General features: G+C 45.1%; 1 pseudogene across 1 annotated transcript in view; it reads left to right on the forward strand.

Annotated features, from left to right (window-relative positions):
• LOC147092727 (NACHT, LRR and PYD domains-containing protein 3-like) overlaps positions 1–21,895 on the forward strand; it is a 1,209,123-nt pseudogene that overhangs the window by 49,831 nt on the left and 1,137,397 nt on the right. The window contains exons 6-8 of the transcript XR_015075069.1: positions 8,574–8,660; positions 8,839–9,009; positions 9,180–9,350. The product of XR_015075069.1 is annotated as an NACHT, LRR and PYD domains-containing protein 3-like (transcript). The remainder of the gene's footprint in view (positions 1–8,573; positions 8,661–8,838; positions 9,010–9,179; positions 9,351–21,895) is intronic.

The raw sequence follows: 21,895 nt of genomic DNA on the forward strand, positions 1-21,895 counted from the left end.
GGATTCTATTGTAAGGGGAATAGATAGGCGTTTCTGCAGCCGCAAACGAGACTCCAGGATGGTGTGTTGCCTCCCTGGTGCAAGGGTCAAGGATGTCTCAGAGCGGCTGCAGAACATTTTGGAAGGGGAGGGTGAACAGCCCGTTGTCGTGGTGCATATAGGTACCAACGATATAGGTAAAAAAACAGGATGAGGTCCTAAAAGCTGAATATAGGGAGTTAGGAAGTAAATTAAAAATAGGACCTCAAAGGTAGTAATCTCAGGATTGCTACCAGTGCCACGTGCTAGTCAAAGTAGACATAGAAGGATATTCCAGATGAATACATGGCTAGAGGAATGGTGCGAGGGGGAGGGATTCAAATTCCTGGGATATTGCAACCGGTTCTGGGGGAGGTGGGGCCAGTTCAAACCGGACGGTTTGCACCTGGGCAGGGCCGGGACCGATGTCCTAGGGGGAGTGTTTGCTAGTGCTCTGGGGGAGGGTTTAAACTAAAATGGCAGGGGTTTGGGAACCTGAGCAGGGAGACAGAGGAAAGGGAAACAAGGATAAAAGCAAAAGATAGGAAGGAGAAAAACAAAAGTGGCAGTCAGAGAAATCAACGGTTTAAATCAAATATGACCACAGTAAATAAGCATTCGTAATAAGGTGGATGAATTAGCTGCGCAAATAGAGTTAAACGAATATGATTTGATTGGGATTACGGAAACATGGCTCCAGGGTGGCCAAGGCTGGGAACTCAACATCCAGGGGTATTCAATATTCAGGTAAGATAGGCAAAAAGGAAAGGGGGGTGGGGTAGCATTGCTGGTTAAAGAAGGGATTAACACAATTGTAAGGAAGGATATTAGCTCTGATGATGTGGAATCTGTATGGGTAGAACTGAGAAATACCAAGGGGCAGAAAACGTTAGTGGGAGTGGTATACAGGCCTCCAAACAGTAATGTGGAGGTTGGGGAAGGCATTAAAAGGGAAGTTAGAGAAGCGTGCAATAAGGGCACAGCAGTCATCATGGGTGACTTTAATCTACATATAGATTGGGCTAACCAAATTAGTAACAATACTGTGGAGGAGGAATTCCTGGAGTGTTTACGGGATGGTTTCCTGGACCAATATGTCAAGGAACCAAACAGAGATCAGGCCATCTTAGACTGGGTATTATGTAACGAGAAAGGATTAATTAGCAATCTTGTTGTACGAGGCCCCTTGGGTCGGAGCGATCATAATATGATCGATTTCTTCATTAAGATGGAAAATGAAGTAGTTGACTCAGAGACTCGGGTCCTGAATTTAAATAAAGGAAACTACGATGGTCTGAGGCGTGAGTTGGGTAGGATTGATTGGGGAATGTCACTCAAAGGGTTGACAGTGGATAGACAATGGCAAACATTCAGAGAACGAATGGATGAGCTACAGAATTTGTTAATTCCAGTTTGGCATAAAAATAAAACAAACAAGGTGACTCAACCGTGGCTAACAAGGGAAATTAGGGATAGCATAAGATCCAAGGAGAGGACATATAAATTGGTCAGAAAAAGCAGTAAACCTGAGGATTGGGAGCAGTTTAGGATCCAACAAAGGAGGACAAATGGATTAATTAAGAAGGGGAAAATTGAATATCAGTGTAAGCTTGCAGGGAACATAAAAAATTACTGTAAAAGCTTTTATAGATATGTGAAGAGAAAAAGATTGATGAAGTCAAGCGTAGGTCCCTTGCAGTCAGAATCAGGGGAATTTTTAATGGGGAACAAAGAAATGGCAGACCAATTAAATACATATTTTGGTTCTGTCTTCACAAAGGAGGACACAAATAACCTGCCAGAGATGTCAGGGAACATAGGGTCTGACGAAAGGGAGGAACTGAAAGAAATCGGTATTTGTAGGGAAATGGTGTTAGGGAAATTGATGGGATTGAAGGCGGATAAATCCCCAGGGCCTGATAATCTACATCCTAGGGTACTTAAGGAAGTGGCCCTAGAAATAGTAGATGCATTGCTGATCATCTTCCAACATTTGATTAAATCTGGAACAGTATCCATGGATTGGAGGGTAGCTAATATTACCCCACTATTCAAAAAAGGTGGTAGAGAGAAAACGGGGAATTATAGACCGATAAGCCTGACATAGGTAGTGGGGAAAATGCTAGAGTCCATTATAAAAGATGTAATAGCAGAGCACTTGGAAAACAGTGACAGGATCGGGCAAAGTCAACATTAATTTACGAAAGGTGAATCGTGCTTGACTAATCTACTGGAATTTTTTGAGGATGTAACTGGTAAAATAGATAAGGGAGAACCAGTGGATGTGCTGTATTTGGACTTTCAGAAGGCTTTTGATAAGGTCCAGCATAAGAGATTAGCGTGTAAAGTTAAGGCACATGGGATCGGGGGCCAGGTATTGACCTGGATAGAGGACTGGTTGGCAGAAAGAAAGCAAAGAGGTGGAATAAACGGGTATTTTTCCGAGTGGCAGGCAGTGACTAGTGGGGTACGGCAGAGATCGGTCCTAGGACTCCAGCTATTCACAATATATATTAATGACCGAGACAAGGGAACTAGATGTAATATCTCCAAATTTGCAGACGACACAAAGCTGGGTGGGCGTATGTGCTGTGAGGAGGATGCCGAGAAACTCCAGGATGATTTGCACAGGTTGGGTGATTGGGCAAAAGCATGGCAGATGCAATATAACGTGGATAAATGTGAGGTTATCCACTTTGGTGGCAAAAACAGGAAGGCAGATTATTATCTGAATGGCAATAGATTGGGAGAAGGGGAAGTGCAATGAGACCTGGGTGTCCTTGTGCACCAGTCGCTGAAGGTAAGCATGCAGGTGCAGCAGGCGGTTAAGAAGGCAAATGGTATGTTGGCCTTCGTAGCGAGAGGGTTTGAGTACAGGAACAAGGATGTCTTGCTGCAGTTGTGCAGGGCCTTGGTGAGACCACATCTTGAGTATTGTGTGCAGTTTTGGTCGCCTTATCTGAGGAAGGATGTTCTTGCCATGGAAGGAGTTCATCGAAGATTCACCAGGCTGATACCTGGGATGGCAGGAATGACGTATGAGGAGAGATTGGGACGATTGGACTTTTACTCGCTGGAGTTTAGAAGAATGAGAGGGGATCTCATTGAAACTTATAAAATTCTGACAGGACTGGACAGACTAGATGCAGGAAGGATGTTCCCGATGGTCAGGGAGTCCAGAACCAGGGGTCACAGTCTAAGGATAAGGGGTAGGCCATTTAGGACAGAAATGAGGAGGAATTTCTTCACCCAGAGAGTGGTGAACCTGTGGAATTATCTACCACAGAAGGCAGTAGAAGGCAATTCATTAAATATAATCAAGAAGGAGTTGGATATATTTCTTAAGGCTAAAGGGATCAAGGGGTATGGGGAGAAAGCAGGGACCGGGTACTGAAATTGGATGATCAGCCATGATCCAATTGAATGGCGGAGCAGGCTCGAGGGGCCGAATGTCCTACTCCTGCTCCTATCTTCTATGTTTCTATGCTGTACACCCTGGCTGGCACATGATGCACCAGGTTGGCACCAACCTACGCCAACACCATAAAGCATCCCTACAACGCCCAGGTCATTCCTTTCACAGTCACCAGCAGTGCGGGGATACCGTTATGTCTCACCATTCACTGCAACTCACATGGCCACTTCCAAAGGTGCACACAGATGTGTCCAAACACGGAAAGTTTTCAAAAGAAAGATTTCAATGTTTGGCAGCACATTACCAGAAAATTCACATGAACATTGGCTAAAACAATTAAGTGCCTTCCCTTGTGCGTTGTTAGTTGGTATGATTGGACTAGGGTGATGGTAAGTGAGTGGTGGCTATTAAGATGGGGTTGTGATAATGTAGATAGATAGAGAGGGATGGGTGGCGATGCAAGGTAGGTTGGTGTGAGTAAGAATGTGCAGGAATAGGGTAGGGAAGGCAGAGTGATGGGGATGTGATGAGTGGTAAAGCAGGATGAAGTTGAGTGTGGCTTTGCAGTAACGTTTCATGATTTACTGAGATCATTGAAAGGTTTGCATCACTGCAGCCTGGTGCTCCTGATGACATCCTTGCTTGTGTTGAAAGGATATTTACTTGTCCAAGCCCCTTTGGGGTTATCCCGGATCAGGCGTATTTCTCCGATGTTCACTTTCAACTCAAGGTTGAGGCAGCCGAATCCAAAAGACGGTTAACTAGGTCTAAAGGTCCAGTCTATCTCTCCCTAAAGGAAAGGAGCAACCCGAGAATATTACCGTTCTCCAGATGGCACTTTTAATAAGTTTAGCCAGACAATAAATTCCAGGATATTATAATGGTCCGGAGATCTCCTTCAGAAATATATAACTCTCCACCAAAGAGTGTACAGGGATTCGGTTCGCGAGTTATTGATACAAAAGACTTGAGACAATTCTAAAAATATAGAGATTTATTAAAAAAACTGACATGCAATTCACAGTTGGTGAATCAGCCAATCGCAACATTAACAGCTCTAAAAAGAGAAAAAATACAATCTTACTCTTAACAGAAAATCTTACTTTTAAATCTTAACTTTGCTACGGTATTATAGTTCTTAATTGATGGATATCCTGAGTAGACAAGTTTATCAAGGTCGCAGTTACCTTCAATCTCCTAGTACAAAAGAGTGAAGGACTACAGAGCCGCCCCTGTAGTCGAGAATTGCTTTGCTCGATTAAAGTGAGTCTCATTATTTCATTCGAGACTCTTTTTCAGTTGTTTTTCATAAGGTTTCTGTTGATCCAAGTTAATTATCACCAATCATCTTTTAGCTGACCTACTGAAATTCTTACTGCTACATCATCAATAGCTATTGGGAGTTTGCCATATGTGTGCAAGGGGCAGATGTACCTTACCTCATGTCATTTTCAAGAGGTTTTAATCAAGATCATGGAAAGCCTGAACGTGATTCAGAAGATAGATGAGCCAACTGAGTGGGTGACTTCCCTCGTCGTTGTGGACAAAAAGAATGGAAAGCTCAGAATTTGCCTGGATCCAAGAGATCTAAACAGAGCAATAAAGAGAGAGCACTTCAAGCTTCCTACACGTGAGTAAATCATGTCACAGTTTGCAAATGCAAAGTATATCAGCAAGTTAGATGCATCATCAGGATTTTGGCAGATGAAACTGGACGAAGCAAGTTCAAAACTGTGCACGTTCAACAGTCCATTTGGCAGATACAGATTCCTAAGGTTACCATTTGGCATTGCCTCAGCTCATGAAGTGTATCACAAAAGTATCCATATGATCTATGAGCACCTGGAGGGAGTTGATACATCAATGGATGACATCATCGTATGGGGAACCACGAGAACTGAGCATGACGAGAGACTGAAAAAAGTGCTGGAAGCAACAAGGAAAACAAACCTGAAGCTGAATAGAGAGAAATGCCAGCTCGGGGTGACAGAACTGACATTCGTGGGAGATATCCTTAGCAGTGAGGGCATCAGACCAGATCCCAGAAAGGTGTCCGCCATTGAGAATATGCCAAAGCCACAATGCAAAAAGGATGTGCAGAGGTTTAATGGAATGATCAACTACATGGGTAAATTCATATCCAACCTCTCAGAAAAAATGGCGCCACTGAGAAGACAAACTGAAAAGAAAACAGAATGGGAATGGAATCATGAGCATGTGAGAAGTCATGGAGCGATCTAAAGAAACTGCTCACAGAGGAACCAGTTCTGAGGTTTTATGACCCAGCGAGACCCATCAAGATATCATCAGATGCATCACAGAGTGGGCTCGGTGCCGTTCTTCTGCAACAATATGACTACTGGCAACCTATTGCATATGCATCGCGCTCAATGACATACGCGGAGACGCGATATACTCAAATAGAAAAGGAGCTGCTCAGCATCACATACGCCTGTGAAAGATTTCACCAGTTTGTGGCAGGACAAGTAATCAGTGTAGAGACTGACCAAAAGCCCTTGATTGCATTGTTCCAAAAGCCACTAAATAGCTGTCCGCTTAGAATACAAAGAATGATGATCAGGCTGCAACGCTAAACACTGAATGTTGCGTACACACCGGGTAAGCTGATGTATATAGCAGACACGTTGTCCAGAGCTGTTGACCCAAGAGAGCCCACAAACACCAAAATGGATGAAAAAGTGAACGCCTACGTGGACATGATCACAAGTGCACTGCCCATAGCAGATGCAAAAATGGAGCTCATAAAGACTGAGACAAACCAAGATGTGACAAATGAGGTGTCAAACTGCACAATATGCCTGAAATATCGAGCAAGCAATCCGGTAGAACCACTAAAGCCACACCCAGCGCCAGCCAGACCTTACCAGAAGGTAGGCGCTGACCTATTCGTATGTCAAGGGAAGGACTATCTTGTAGTCACAGACTATTACTCCCGGTATCCAGAGGTTTGTAGACTGTACACCACCACTGCAGATGCTGTGATAAGATGTATGAAAGCCATATTCTCCAGACATGGCGTGGCAAGCGAGGTCTTCACAGACAACGGACCCCAGTTTTGCATTGCAAGTTTCCGACACTTTGCCAAAGAGTGGGACTTTGTCCACACAAAGTCAAGTCCTCACTATCCACAGTCCAATGGACTAGTGGAAAAATCGGTCCAGACAGTGAAAAGACTGATGTACAAGGCAAGAGACGGTGGAACTGACTTCTACCAAAGCATGCTTGTATACCGCAGAACGTCGCTCGAGTGTGGTATGTCACCAGCCCAACTCCTTATGGGACATCGGCTAAGGTCAAACCTACCCATCCCGGAGAACCTCCTGAAAACAAAAGAGGGGGAGAAAGTGAGGAAGTTCAAAGAACAACAGAAAGAAAAGCAAAATTACTACTATGACAGAGGAACACAAAACCTACCTGAACTCCACACTGGTGATCAAGTAAGTTTCAAAGACAAAACATACATATGGACTCAGAAGGGAATTGCTCTGAGTGAAGTTCAACCAAGATCATACACCATTCAGACAGATGAGGGTGCTGTTCTGCGAAGAAATCGTCGAGATCTTCTCAGGGGACCAGCCACAGTAGGTCAAAAGACTGATACTGTTGAACAACCTGATCACACATCAGGTCAAAAGACTGATACTGTTGAACAACCTAATCACACAGCTGAGAAATCATCATCGGAGGCAACAACTCAGATTCAAGGGCAATCAGTCAGAAAATCCTCAAGACACGTGAAGCCTCCTGAGAGACTCATTGAGCAAATTTAAGGACTATTGTTATAGAAGGAAGTAATGTTATCTTATTCTTTCTTCAATTTCTAGTGTATTTACATATTTCATGTGAACACACAAAGCAAAGTTAAAAAACCTTGATAATGATAATGATAATGTAAGTTCATTAAGTGTTACAGTTAAAATGCAGATTAATACAAAGAAAACATGTTGTTAGTTAAAAGTAAAATACTTTTGTTTTAAGAAACGGAGATGTAATGATATCAGCAAATAGTGATGGTATTTGCCTGTTTGATTATGATGCCTTACCAGCATGTTTGACTGATTGATTACTTATGCCTGACCAGCAGAGGGCATGTGAGAGACAAGCAGTTTAGTTTTACTTTCGTTTTAGATGGATATCTAAGATGGTGTCTCCTGTAATGCTGTTAACTGAGTTGAACGTACTTTAGATAAAAATACATCTCTTTCATGAATGTGTCGTCGTTGAACCCACATACAAATCGATACATCGACCATTGTCTTTGTTTTAATAAGGTTACCTATTCAGGGCCACCCATTCTTCTGCTTCAATAAGGTTACTTATTCAGGGTCAACAACTTGTCTTACTTCAATTCTTTCATAGCGCTTTCATAGTTAGGTTTACAAATTTCAAAACCCAGTTTGTCATGTTTTAAAGAATTTATACGGTAGAGTTCCTTATAAGGTACTCTTCAGGGTTAACCACTGTCTTATCTCAATGAGGCCAGAATTCTTTCGGAAGGTAGGATTTTCAAATCCAGCTTGTCATGTTTCTTTAAAAAAAAAGTTAAATAGTGTATTTATCTTAAAAGTATATATAGTAGAGTTCCTTCACAGTGTCTTCCAATGCAATGTGCAACCAGGCTGTGTTGGTGTCCTGGGGAGTTCTCTTCCGCTCATTGGAAGTAAAGAGAACCTCCTTGCGTGCTGTCGCTCCCTCCATAAGCATATGGAGCAGTCATGGGAAACCTGGGTGCAGCCCTGCATCTTTGTGCAGTGCTTGTCAGTGTTTGCAGCACCTCACTGCTGTAGAACACTGATAGCACAAATGTCAAACTAAATTTATTCATGGCACCTTTAAGGATACTGGCTGCTGACGCGTTGTCGAATGACGTCACCAGACCCACTTCCTCTAATTGGCCAGAAAACTCGCTGGGCGGGTTGTAACCAGCCAATCAGTGGAAAGTCTTTTCATAAAGCGGGGCCGTGACCCGGTGCCGACCCCGGCCGCACCCGTCCAGGGGGGGAAACCGGGTGATTAATTTCCTGAAATACTTCAGTGATTGCTGTAATATCCCAGAGAGAAACATATATTAGATCCGGGGTTTGATTCAGTTTGTTTCTCTCTCTCTGTTTGTGTTTAGACTCGGGAACAATAACCTGGGAGATTCTGGAGTAAAACTCTTGTCTGCAGCTCTGAGGAACCCGGACTGTACAATACAGAAACTGGAGTAAGTACCAGACTCTGAGATTGTGTTTATAATAACTGGATGTCTGACACTAAGCATTATTTAACAGTATTAGTAATAGTGTTATTAATAAACACTGCATTATTAGTAGTATCAGTAATAGTGTTATTAATAAGCTCTGGGGATTTACTCGGATTCCTATTGTTTCTCTGATCCCCAGTCTACGGTCTGTCAGTCTCACAGATTCTTGTGCTGCGGATCTCGCCTCCGCTCTCAGCACAAACAGTTCACTGACGGTTCTGGACCTGGGTTTTAATAAACTGGGAGATTCTGGAGTGAAGCTGCTGTCTGCAGCTCTGAGGAACCCGGACTGCAAAATACAGACACTACAGTAAGTACAAGACTGTGTGAGATGGTGTTTATAATAACTGGATGTCTGACACTGAACATTAATAGAGTTATTAAAAAACACTGTACATTTTTATTAGTATCAGTAATAGTGTTATAAATAAGCTCTGGGGAATTACCCTGATTCCTGTTATTTCTCTCTCTGATCCCCAGGCTGGATGATGTCGGTCTCACAGATTCTGGTGCCGGGGTTCTCGCCTCCGCTCTCAATGCAAACCGGTCACTGATGGGTCTGGACCTGAGTGTGAATAAACTGGGAGATCCTGGAGTGAAATAACTGTCTGCGTCTCTGAGGAACCCGGACTGTAAAATACAGAAATTGGAGTAAGTACCAGACTGTGTGAGATTGTGTTTGGGATCATCCATTTGGCCTCTTTTACTGCATTAACTTTATGTTCAGCATTGCCCATTTCTGAGGGCTGCACATTTTCTGTATCTTTTTTGATATCGTCACATGACACCATTCCTACAAAAAATGTCTCACTTAAATCAGTGTCCTCAATCACATTAACTTGTTGCCCTTTCGTTGTTTTTACTTTTGAAAAGCATTGTTTGGCAAAGTGATCCTTTCCATTACACTTTGTGCACATTTTTGCAAACGCTGGGCATTGTCTTAACTGATGTTTGTAAGCACAGCGTTTACAATTAAAAATGTCATCCTCCGATTGCTTTTCATTTCTGTTCTGCCCATGTTTCTTCCCCTTATAGGACACAGCACCGACAGCAGCATTATCACTCATTACAATCGCATCATTATTGATTTGACTGAAAGTCTTCGCGTGCTTTCGAGCTAGCTCGCTGGCTTGGCATATGTTCACCGCATTTTCCAAATTTAGTTCGGTTTCTCTCAACAGACGTTCTCTGAATTTCTTATCATGAATACCAAACACAATCTGATCACGAATAATGGATGCTTTGAGCTCAGAGAAATTACATGTCTGTGCTTTCAGTTTCAGATCTGTTATACAGCTATCAAAAGTCTCATTTTGCTGCTGTGTCCGAGAACAGAAGATGTATCTTTCATAGGTCTCATTCTTTTTGGGAGAGCACTGTGCATCAATTTTTTTTAGCACATCTTCTAATTTTCCTCTGTTCTACTCTGGATTAAATACAAATGTATTAAATACCTCTATCACCTGTGGGCCTGCAACCATAAGCAGCAACGCTATCTTCCTTGCGTCTGGCTTTGTACCGAATCCGATGGCTGCAATGTAGAGTTCGAATTGTTGTTTAAGAATCCGCCAATTGTAGTCGACATTTCCCTCGAGATTCAAATGCTCTGGTGGCTTCAAATTCTCCATGTCGCTTTTCGCAATTTTCAGCAGATCTTCACCACCCTGGTACCATGTTATGTTCATTAATAACTAGACATTCTTATTATGAACACAGCTAGCTTCTAGCTAGTCATTTATTCAGTACACGTTCTCTAGGTACAGTATCTGTAGAGATGCAGCATGTGTGCTCCTGTGTGGAGGTTGCCGTCTTGACTGTTGCCTTGTGGGTAGCCTAGTGCCTCATGGATAATGTAGTCTTAATATATATACAGCTGGGTAGTGTAGCCTTATACATACAGCTATATACAGCTCTATGGCTCCACCTAGTGTCCACTATAGAATGACATGTTATTGATCGTTACAGTATAAAGTCAGGAAGGAATGGCCCTGCGAGTTCTCAACATTGACTCCGGACTCCATGAAGTCTCCTGGCTTCAGGTCAAGCATGGGCAAGAAAACCTCCTGCTGATTACCACCTACTGCCCTCCCTCCACTGATGAAACAGTACTCCTCCGTGTTGAACACCACTTGGAATAACCACTGAGAGTACCAAGGGCACAGAATACACTCTGGGTGGGGGACTTCAATGTCCATCACCAAGAGGGCTCGGTAGCACCACCACTGAACAAGCTGGCTGAGTCCTGAAGGACATAACTGCCAGTCTGGGCCTGCGACAGGTGGTGAGTGAACCAACATGAGACATTGGAACCGGTTCTGGGGGAGGTGGGACCAGTTCAAACCGGACGGTTTGCTCCTGGGCAGGGCTGGGACCGATGTCCTAGGGGGAGTGTTTGCTAGTGCTCTGCGGGAGGGTTTAAACTAAAATGGCAGGGGGTTGGGAACCTGAGCAGGGGGACAGAGGAAAGGGAAACAAGAATAAAAGCCAAAGATAGGAAGGAGAAAAACAAAAGTGGCAGTCAGAGAAATCAACGGTTTAAATCAAATATGGCCACAGTAAATAATAATTCTAATAGGTCTAAGAGCATTAAAAAAATAAGCCTGTAGGCTTTGTGTCTTAATGCGAGGAGCATTCGTAATAAGGTGGATGAATTAGCTGCGCAAATAGAGGTAAACACATATGATTTGATTCTGATTACAGCAACATGGCTCCAGGGTGGCCAAGGCTGGGAACTCAACATCCAGGGGTATTCAATATTCAGGAAAGATAGGCAGAAAGGAAAGGTAGGTGGGGTAGTATTGCTGGTTAAAGAAGGGATTAACACAATTGTAAGGAAGGATATTAGCTCTGATGATGTGGAATCTGTATGGGTAGAACTGAGAAATATCAAGGGACAGAAAATGTTAGTGGGAGTGGTATATAGACCACCAAACAGTAATGCGGAGGTTGGGGATGGCATTAAAAAAGAAATTAGAGAAGCGTGCAATAAGGGCACAGCAGTCATCATGGGTGACTTTAATTTACATTTAGATTGGCCTAACCAATATAGTAACAATACTGTGCAGGAGGAATTCCTGGAGTGTTTACGGGATGGTTTCCTGGACCAATATGTCGAGGAACTAACCAGAGATCAGGCCATCTTAGACTGGGTATTATGTAACGAGAAAGGATTAATTAGCAACCTTGTTGTACAAGGCCCTTTTCCTCAGAGCGATCATAATATGATCGAATACTGCATTAAGATGGAGAATGAATTAGTTGTCTCAGCGACTAGGGTCCTGAATTTAAATAAAGGAAACTATGATGGTCTGATGCGCGAGTTGGGTAGGATTGATTGGGGAATGTCACACAAAGGGTTGACGGTGGATAGGCAATGGCAAACATTCAAAGACCGCATGGATGAACTACAGAATCTGTTCATCCCAGTTTGGCATTAAAATAAAACAAGAAAGGTGACTCAACTGTGGCTAACAAGGGAAAATAGGGATAGCATAAGATCCAAGGAGAGGACCTATATATTGGCCAGAAAGAGCAGTAAACCTGAGGATTGGGAGCAGTTTAGGATTCAACAAAGGAGGACAAAGGGATTAATTAAGAAAGGGAAAATAGAATATGAGCGTCAGCTTGCCGGGAACATAAAAACCGACTGTAAAAGCTTTTATAGATATGTGATGAGAAAAAGATTGGTGAAGTCAAGCATGGGTCCCTTGCAGTCAGAATCAGGGGAATTTATAATGGAGAACAAAGAAATGGGTGAACAATTAAGTACATATTTTGGTTCTGTCTTCACAAAGGAGGACACAAATAACCTCCCAGAGATGTCGAGGAACATAGGGTCTGATGAAAGGGATGACTCAAAGAAATCAGTATTTGTAGGGAAATGGTGTTAGGGAAATTGATGGGATTGAAGGCCGATAAATCCCCATGGCCTGATAATCTACATCCTAGGGTACTTAAGGAAGTGGCCCTAGAAATAGTAGATGCATTGCTGAACATCTTCCAACATTCGATGGAATCTGGAACAGTACCCATGGATTGGAGGGTAGCTACTGTTACCCCACCATTCAAAAAAGGTGGTAGAGAGAAAACGGGGCATTACAGACCGGCAAGCCTGACATCGGTAGTGGGGAAAATGCTAGAGTCTATTATAAAAGATGTAATAGCAGAGCAATTGGAAAACAGTGACAGCATTGGACAAAGTCAACATGGATTTACAAAAGGTAAATCATGCTTGACTAATCTACTGGAATTTTTTGAGGATGTAACGACTAGAGAAGATTCACCAGGATGTTACCTGGGATGGAGCACCTCAGCTATGAAGAGAGGCTGGACAGGCTGGAGTTGTTTTCCTTGGAGCAGAGAAGGCTGAGGGGGGACCTGATTGAGGTGTACAAAATAATGAGGGGCATAGATAGGGTAGATAAAGAGGAACTTTTCCCCTTAGTGTGGGGGTCACTAACAAGGGGGCATAGATTGAGGGTAAGGGGCAGGAGATTTAGAGGGGATTTGAGGAGGAACTTTTTCACCCAGAGGGTGGTTGGAATGTGGAACTCAATGCCTGAAAGGGTGGTGGAGGCAGGAACCCTCACAGCATTCAAGAAGCATTTGGATGAGCACTTGAAATGCCATTGCATACAAGGCTATGGACCAAATGCTGGAAAATGGGATTAGACTGGACAGGGATGGATGGGCGGCGCAGACACGATGGGCCGAAGGGCCTCTTTCTGTGCTGTAAAACTCTTTGACTCTATGACTCTATGACTAAAATAGATAAGGAAGAACCAGTGGATGTGGTGTATTTGGACATTCAGAAGGCTTTTGATAAGGTCCCGCATAAGAGGTTAGCGTGTAAATTTAAGGCACATGGGATTGGGGGCAGGTATTGACTTGGATAGAGTACTGGTTGGCAGACAGAAGTCAAAGATTTGGAATAAACGGGTCTTTTTCCAAATGGCAGGCAGTGACTAGTGGGGTACCGCAGGCATCGGTCCTTGGACCCCAGCTATTCACAATATATCTTAATGATCTAGACAAAGGAACTAGATGTAATGTCTCGAAATTTGCAGATGACACAAAGCTGGGTGGGCGTGTGTGCTGTGCGGAGCATGCCGAGAAACTACAGGATGATTTGGACAGGTTGTGTGATTGGGCAGAAACATGGCAGAAGCAATATATCGTGGATAAATGTGAGGTTATCCACTTTGGTGGCAAAAACAGGAAGGCAGATTATTATTTGAATGGCAATAGATTGGGAGAAGGGGAAGTGTAACGAGACCTGGGTGTCCTTGTGCACCAGTCGCTGAAGGTAAGCATGCAGGTGCAGCAGGCGGTTAAGAAGGCAAATGGTATGTTGGCCTTCGTAGCGAGAGGGTTTGAGTACAGGAACAAGGATGACTTGCAGCACTTGTACAGGGCCTTGGTGGGACCACATCTTGAGTATTGTGTGCAGTTTTGGTCGCCTCATCTGAGGAAGGATGTTCTTGCCATGGAAGGAGTTCAGCGAAGATTCACCAGGCTTATACCTGGGATGGCAGGAATCATGTATGAGGAGAGATTGGGATGATTGGGCTTTTACTCGCTGGAGTTTAGAAGAATGAGAGGCGATCTCATTGAAACTTATAACATTCTGACAGGACTGGACAGACTAGATGCAGGAAGGATGTTCCAGATGGTCGGGGAGTCCAGAACCAGGGATCACAGTCTCAGGATAAGGGGAAGGCCATTTAGGACAGAAATGAGGAGGCATTTCTTCACCCAGAGAGTGGTGAACCTGTGGAATTCTCTACCACAGAAGGCAGTAGAGGCCAATACATTAAATATATTCAAGAACGAGTTGGATATATTTCTTAAGGCTAAAGGGATCAAGGGGTATGGGGAGAAAGCAGGGACCGGGTACTGAATTTGGATGATCAGCGATGATCGCATTGAAAGGCAGAGCAGGCTTGAGGGGCCGAATGGCCTACTCCTGCTCCTATCTTCTATGTTTCTATATGAGAGAAAAATCTACTTGACCTCGTCCTCACCAATCTACGTGTCGCAGATGAATCTGTCCATGAAAACATTGGCAGCAGTGACCACCGCACAGTGGAGATGAAGTCCCATCTTAACACTGACACCATCCTCCATCGTGTTGTGTGGCACTACCACCATGCTAAATGGGATAGATTCAGAACAGATCTAGAAACTCAAAACTGGGCATCCTTCAGGTGCTGTGGGTCATCAGCAACAGCAGCAGGATTGAATTCCACCACAATCTATAACCACATGGCCCGGCATATCCCTCACTCTACCATTACCACCAAGCCAGGGGACCAGCCATGGTTCAATAAGGAGTGTAGAAGAGCATGCCAGGAGCAGCACCATGCATACCTAAAAATGAGGTGCCAACCTGGGGAAGCTGCAACACAGGACTACGTGCATGCTAAAAAGCAGAAGCAACATGCTATAGACAGGGCTAAGAGTTCTCACAATCAACGGATCAGATTAAAGCTCTGCAGTCCTGGCACATCCAGTCGTGAATGGTGGTGGACCATTAAACTAACGGGCAGAGGAGGGTCCAAGAATATCCTCATCCTCAATGATGGTGGAGCCCAGCACGTGAGTGCAAAAGGCAAGGCTGAAGCGTTTGCAACCAACTTAAGCCAGAAGTGCCAAGTGGATGATCCATATCGGCCTACTCCCCAGGTCCCCACCATCACAGAAGACAGTCTTCAACCAATTCGATTCACTCCACGTGATATCAAGAAATGGCTGAGTGCACTGGATGCAGCAAAGGCTATGGGCCCTGACAAAATCCCGGCTATCGTGCTGAAGACTTGTGCTCCAGAACTAGCCACGCCTCTAGACCAGCTGTTCCAGTGCAGCTACAACACTGGCATCTATCCGACAATGTGGAAAACTGCCCAGGTATGTCCTGTCCACAAAAAGTAGGACAAATCCAACTCGGCCAATTACCGCCCCATCAGTCTACGCTCAATCATCAGCAAAGTGATGGAAGGTGTCTTCGACAGTGCTATCAAGCGGCATTTACTCACCAATAACCTGCTCACTGATGCCTAGTTTGTGTTCCCCCAAGACCACTCGGCTCCAGACCTCATTACAGCCTTGGTCCAAACATGGACAAAGGAGCTGAATTCCAGAGGTGAGGTGACAGTGATTGCACTTGATAACAAGGCAGCATTTGACCGAGTCTGGCATCAAGGAGTCCTAGTAAAACTGAAGTCAATGGGAATCAGGGGGAAAATGCTCCACTGGCTGGAGTCATACCTAGCACAAAGGAATATGGTTGTCACAGCCCCAGGACATCGCTGCAGGAGTTCCTCTGGGCAGTGTGCTAGGCCCAACCATCTTCAGCTGCTTCATGAATGACCTTCCCTCCAACATAAGGTCAGAAATGTGGATGTTCGCTGATGACTGCATAGTGTTCAGCACCATTCGCAACTCCACAGATAATGAAGCAGTGCATGCCCGCATGCAACAAGACCTGGACGATGTTCAGGCTTGGGCTGCTAAGTGGCAGGTAACATTCGTGCTACAGAAGTGCCAGGCAATGACTATCTCCAACAAGCGACAGTCTAACCACCTCCCCATGACATTCAATGGCATTACCATCGCCGAATCCCCCACTATCAACATCCCGAGGGTCACCATTAACCAGAAACTTTACTGGACCAGCCACATAAATACTGTGGCAGCAAGAGCAGGTCAGAGGCTAGGTATTCTTTGGCGAGTGTCTCACCTCCTGACTCCCCAAAGCCTTGCCACAATCTACAAGGCACAAGTAAGGAGTGTGATTGAATATCTCCACTTGCCTAGGTGAGTGCAGCTCCAACAACACTCAAGAAGCTCGACACCATCCAGGACAAAGCAGCCCGCTTGATTGGCACCCCATCCACCACCTTAAACATTCACTCCCTCCACCACTGGCGTACCGTGGCTGTAGTGTGGACCATCTACAAGATGCACTGCAGCAACTCGCCAAGGCTTCTTCGGCAGCACCTCCCAAACCCATGACCTCTTAAACCTAGAAGGACAAGGGCAACAGGCACATGGCAGGATGGGAACACCACCACCTCCAAGTTCCCCTCCAAGTCACACACCATCCTTACTTAGAAGTATATTGCTGATCCTTCATCGTCGCTGTGTCAAAATCCTGGAAGTCACTACCTAACAGCACTGTGGGAGTACCATTACCACACGGACTGCAGCGGTTCAAGAAGGCGGCTCACCACCACCTTCTCAAGGGCAATAGGGATGGGGAATAAATGCTGGCATTGCCAGCGATGCCCTGATCCCATAAACAAATAAAAAACAAACTGCAAATCCAGTAGCTCGAGCTCCTCCAGCGACGACACTTCCTGCACAAATTGTACTGTAGGACACTGGAAGTGTCCTGGAGTTCCCACATGGCACAGGATGTGCATTGCACGAGACTGAGGAGCCCTGCCATGCCTCTATTTGTTTGACTATTTGGAGAATTAATGCCATGTGCAAATGCTTTCGACAACACAAAAATTCATGCTCACTGATTGGAGTCTTAAATCAAGTCTTGAAACCCAAGCTCATTGGCGAAAAACTTAATGGGTGAAGCAATATAAGGTGTAATCTAATCGTAACTCATCATTGCCACAGGGTTTTTTCACTACTTAATGGAGAGGTGCATTGATGCGACAGCACCTCATTCTCAACATTCCTGGCTGTACAGCTGCATCAGCAAGCAGCAGTAGAACAAGGAGAAGGTACTGGAGGACTGAACTAGGTATGTTCATGGCAGGTCCAAGAACCAGGGAGAGAGCCTGCAATTTCTCTGATGAAGCATTGGGCATCACTGTTGCTAGACTGAGGGTGGTGTTCTACCTGGCAGGTGGCAGAGGCCCTCGTCACAAGTCTTCTGCACCATTGGAGGGAGGTACTGCAGCTCGTTTTGGGCAGCACTGTGGTGGCCCCAGAACCGAGAAAGAGTGCAGAAAGAAATGTAATGACATCACTCGGGTAGTCAAGGCGAGTGAATGCTTCAACAAATGCTACTTACCACCATCTGCACCACAATCGTCACACACTGGTCAAAGCACCAGACCCCCAACACTCACCCACCAACAATCTCTACCTACCAACACCCAAACCCACACCCACATCTCACACCTTGCACACAATGACAGCTGTTCAACTATGGTAGGCACATCACCTGAACACATTGCTCCACACTCGCTCATGCACCTTCCGTTCCCTTACAGGCCAAGGTGGCACACAAGAGGAGGGAGCAGTAGCGCACAGGCGGGGGACAAGCTGACACCCAACCACTGTCTGCGTGGGAGAATCGAGTGCTGCAAATCATTGAGCACCAGGTGATGGACGCCTTGGCCACTGGCAGCATTTACCCCCTTGGGGACAACAATGATATGTTCATCCCTGCTCCTTCTCATATCGCACTTCCCCCTCACCCCACAAGCATTTCGTACTTCCCAGCTAATACTGCTGTATGCTTTCATTTCTCCCTTCCTGCCCCCTCCCTTCACCTTAACCCGACTCTTGTGCCTTTATGCTTTCAGATAATGAGCAAGCTCCTGAGCAGTCTGTTCCTGAGCCCACCGTAGAGAGCGAGGTGGGAGAAGAGGAGTAGGAAGAACACACCGTGTCACGCCATCGCTCACTCGCAGACACCAGCTCATATGATTGCACTGTGCATTCTTTAGAGGTTAGTGTATTAGTGGGATCTGCACAGGGTGATGCACCGGGGACAAGTGGGCTGCAGTAAGGCCTGGGAGAAAGGGTAGCTCGGGGGCCAGCTCCCCAGAGAGTAAACTTGCGCATGGGAAATGCTGCACAGGACTCAGATGAGGACGTCGATGGGGAGGCCTTTAGAAGAAGGGTTATTGGCATGCACACAGAGATGTTAAATGCAAAGGCAAGGGTGTGCGAGAGTCTCTCGGCAATGGTAAGGATTGTGCAGGAGTCTGCCTGCAACATTGCACACGGCTCTGTGCACACCATGGAACCCATCATTTCCTGTCTGCAAAGGATAGTAGGCTCCCAGAGAGACTGTGGCGACCCGGACCTGATGCCACGTGTGAATGGCCATCTGGCAGCTTCCATTACAGCACAGGTGGAAGCAAAGCAAAGTCTTAGTGCTGTAATGGAGTCTATGCTTGGTGGCATCCAATCTCAGACTGCGCTCATGCAGACTCATCTTGAAGCGACGCAAGCTCTGACTGCTGCCATCCTGGCTGGGTCTACCACAGTTGACCGGGGTTTTCACTGTGTTGCAGCAGGCCAGCAATCTGTGCTCCAACAGATTACTAGGGATGCTGAAGTGCTGTCCTGGGGGAGTGGCAATGGGTCAGTGGAGGAGGAACCTGCTGTCCTCTCTCAGGATGACAGCATCCTGCTCCCACCACTGCCACTCTGCCATTACCCTTGTTGCTGCCTGTCATCCAGCCAGCCCAGACTGCTGCCACCCATGCTGAGGTGGTGCAGTCTACAGCCGGGCCTTCCAGGCCTAGAGCTGGGCGAGGACGTCCTGCAAGGCCATCTGAAGTCTCCTGCACGGACACTCAGCAGCCAATGGGCCAACACTTCTTAGGAGCACTAGAGCAGGAAAAGGCACACTAATGACAGGCACTAACGGATTGCACAAGGGTGAAAACTAAATATGTTTGATGTAAATATGTGCCCACTACTTTTTGATCAATTTATTACATCACTTACCATTCTTTTCTGGTGTCTCTCTTTTCAGCTTTGTGCTGTAATTTGTTCTGCAAATGGCTGGACTGATGGAGATGTGGTGAGAAAAGTGTATCTGGGGTTTAAGTCATTCTGGTGTGAGGTGGCAGAGTTCTCTGATCACCTCCTTCGTGGAGCAGTGCCAACAAATACACTGCTTCTCGCTTCATTTAAGGTAGGGTGAAACTAACAAATAACCACTGAAACTGCACGAACCTGACAGCTGCAAGTAATTACTGATGATCTCTTCAAATAAGGTCCCTGGTGCATGCTTCCTGGTGCTGTACAACAACTCCCCCTGTCAGTGTTTACTCCAGGCGGTGAGTTAAGTGGCGAGTATCAATTTTGCAAATCTTGCAGTCAGTGAGCGTTGCTCACTCGCTGATGTTACGATCTACTTGGCGTTGATGTTCCTGCCAATACATCTTACAGTTGGCACGACGGGATGGGGATGGTGGATTTGGCGTGTGGCATTGCAGCTGCCTCGCCCCAGCGATACCGCTCTAGCACCCCATTAGCACCATCGACTGGCACTAAATGGAGCTGCTAAGTGGACGAATTTTTTCCCCTTAGAATCTTAAAAGTCGGGCCAAACTTTGCATCCACCTGCTTCTCTCGCTCTCGTAGTTAAAGTCTTTATTCATATGATTATTTATATTTATATTTATATTAATTAGTTTATCTAGTTAAGTTAGAGAAAAAAAGTTAATACTCACCCACCAATCACCTAGCTGCTGTCCTGTGACGTCCTTGTTTTTTGCTGTTCTTTTGGAATTCACTGTATCTATGCCTCCACTGCTTCTGCTGCCAACTCCTCGCAGGTCACCTGGAGACAGGTTTCCACCCCAGGTTATGCACCATCAGTGGTGTTTTACTATGGTTGGAGCTGGAGTTGGCAGCAGATATTGTGAGTGAGTATAGTCCATATAAATAGGGGCAAGGAAAGAACTAATTAATATTAAAGTAAATCATTCAAACAAATATCATTAATTGTAAATATATTAAAATTAATGTATAGTCAGAAAATTAGTCCCATTGTTTTCGAGTAACAGATTATAGAATTAATATGAATCATTTTTATATTGAAATATTCTTGGAGTGAGCATAGTCTCAGGAAGGTGGAGAGAGCAAAATCGAATCAGCAGTACACTAACTAGGACTAGAAAAAGGTCGCTTGTTTCACAGAGCTGATCTGGGGATTCACTGGGATGTAAAGCTCGCTCATACCTTACCTGAGAGTGCGTGATGCTTACATGTGCAGGGATTTCTGTCCTGAATTCATGCCATGCTGTACGTGAGATTGTGAGCTTCATTGGGTAGTGTAAGAGGAGCTGTACGTTGCATTGGTCCATGCTGTATCTGAGTTCACTGAGCTTGATGAACGACTATACAGTGAGATTTACAGTGTATCTAACCCCAGCCTCCCTGTTCTGATAGTTATTGATAAGACAATATTGAGGGAACTTTAATCTGCTTCTAACTCGTGCTGTACCTGCCCGGTGAGGGTTTGAAGGAACAGTATTGAGGGAACTTTAATCTGTTTCTAACTCGTGCTGTACCTGCCCGGTGAGGGTTTGATGGAACAGTTTTGAGGGAGCTTTACTCTGTCTCTCACCCGTGCTGTTCCTGACCTGGGAGTGTTTTATGGGACAGTGTAGAGGGAGCTTTACTCAATATCTAACCTGCGCTGTACCTGTCCTGGGAGTGATTTATGGGACAGTGTAGAGGGAGCTCTACTCAATAGTTAACCTGTGCTGTACCTGTCCTGGGTGTGATTTATCAGACAGTGTAGAGGGAGCTCTACTCAATATCTAACCTGTGCTGTACCTGTCCTGGGAGTGATTTATGGGACAGTGCAGTGGGAGCTTTTCTCTCCATCTTGCCCGAGCTATACCTGCCCTGGGAAAATGTAACAGGACATTGTAGAGGGAAATTTACTCTGTATTTCAACTATACTGCACCTAATCTGTGTGCATTTGATCTGAAAGTGCAGAGAGAGCTTTACTTTCTATCTAACCTGTGCTGTACCTGCCTTGGGAGTGTTTGATGGGACAGATGAGAGGGAGCTTTACTCAGTATCTCCTCTGTGCTGGAACTGACGTGGGACTGTTTGATGGCCATTTCAAATATGCTCTACTCTGTCTGTAATCCATGCTCTACATGACCTGGGAGTGTTTGATTTACTCTGCATGTATCTCGTGCCATTCCTGAACTGCGATTGTTTGATAGGATATTGTAGGAGGAGTTTTAACTATTATTGCCCATGATCTCCCCTCCAATTATTACTCAAATGGCCTCACCAAGTGATAGCCCCGATGATCCCCACAATGTACGCCGCCTCCTGTTAAAGGTAGCTAAAGGGTTTTATAACACAGTTGTTATATCTTCACCAAAGCACCATGACCTTGATATGCCAAATAACTGGCTGAATCCATGAAGTTAAAACTTAAAACTAAAGGCCTTTATTAAGTAAGAAT

This window comes from Somniosus microcephalus, unplaced genomic scaffold (genome assembly GCF_052327205.1).
Source record: "Somniosus microcephalus isolate GS21.2 unplaced genomic scaffold, FLI_Smic_1.0 unresolved_chr2, whole genome shotgun sequence".
NCBI classification, from domain to species: Eukaryota; Metazoa; Chordata; class Chondrichthyes; order Squaliformes; family Somniosidae; genus Somniosus; species Somniosus microcephalus.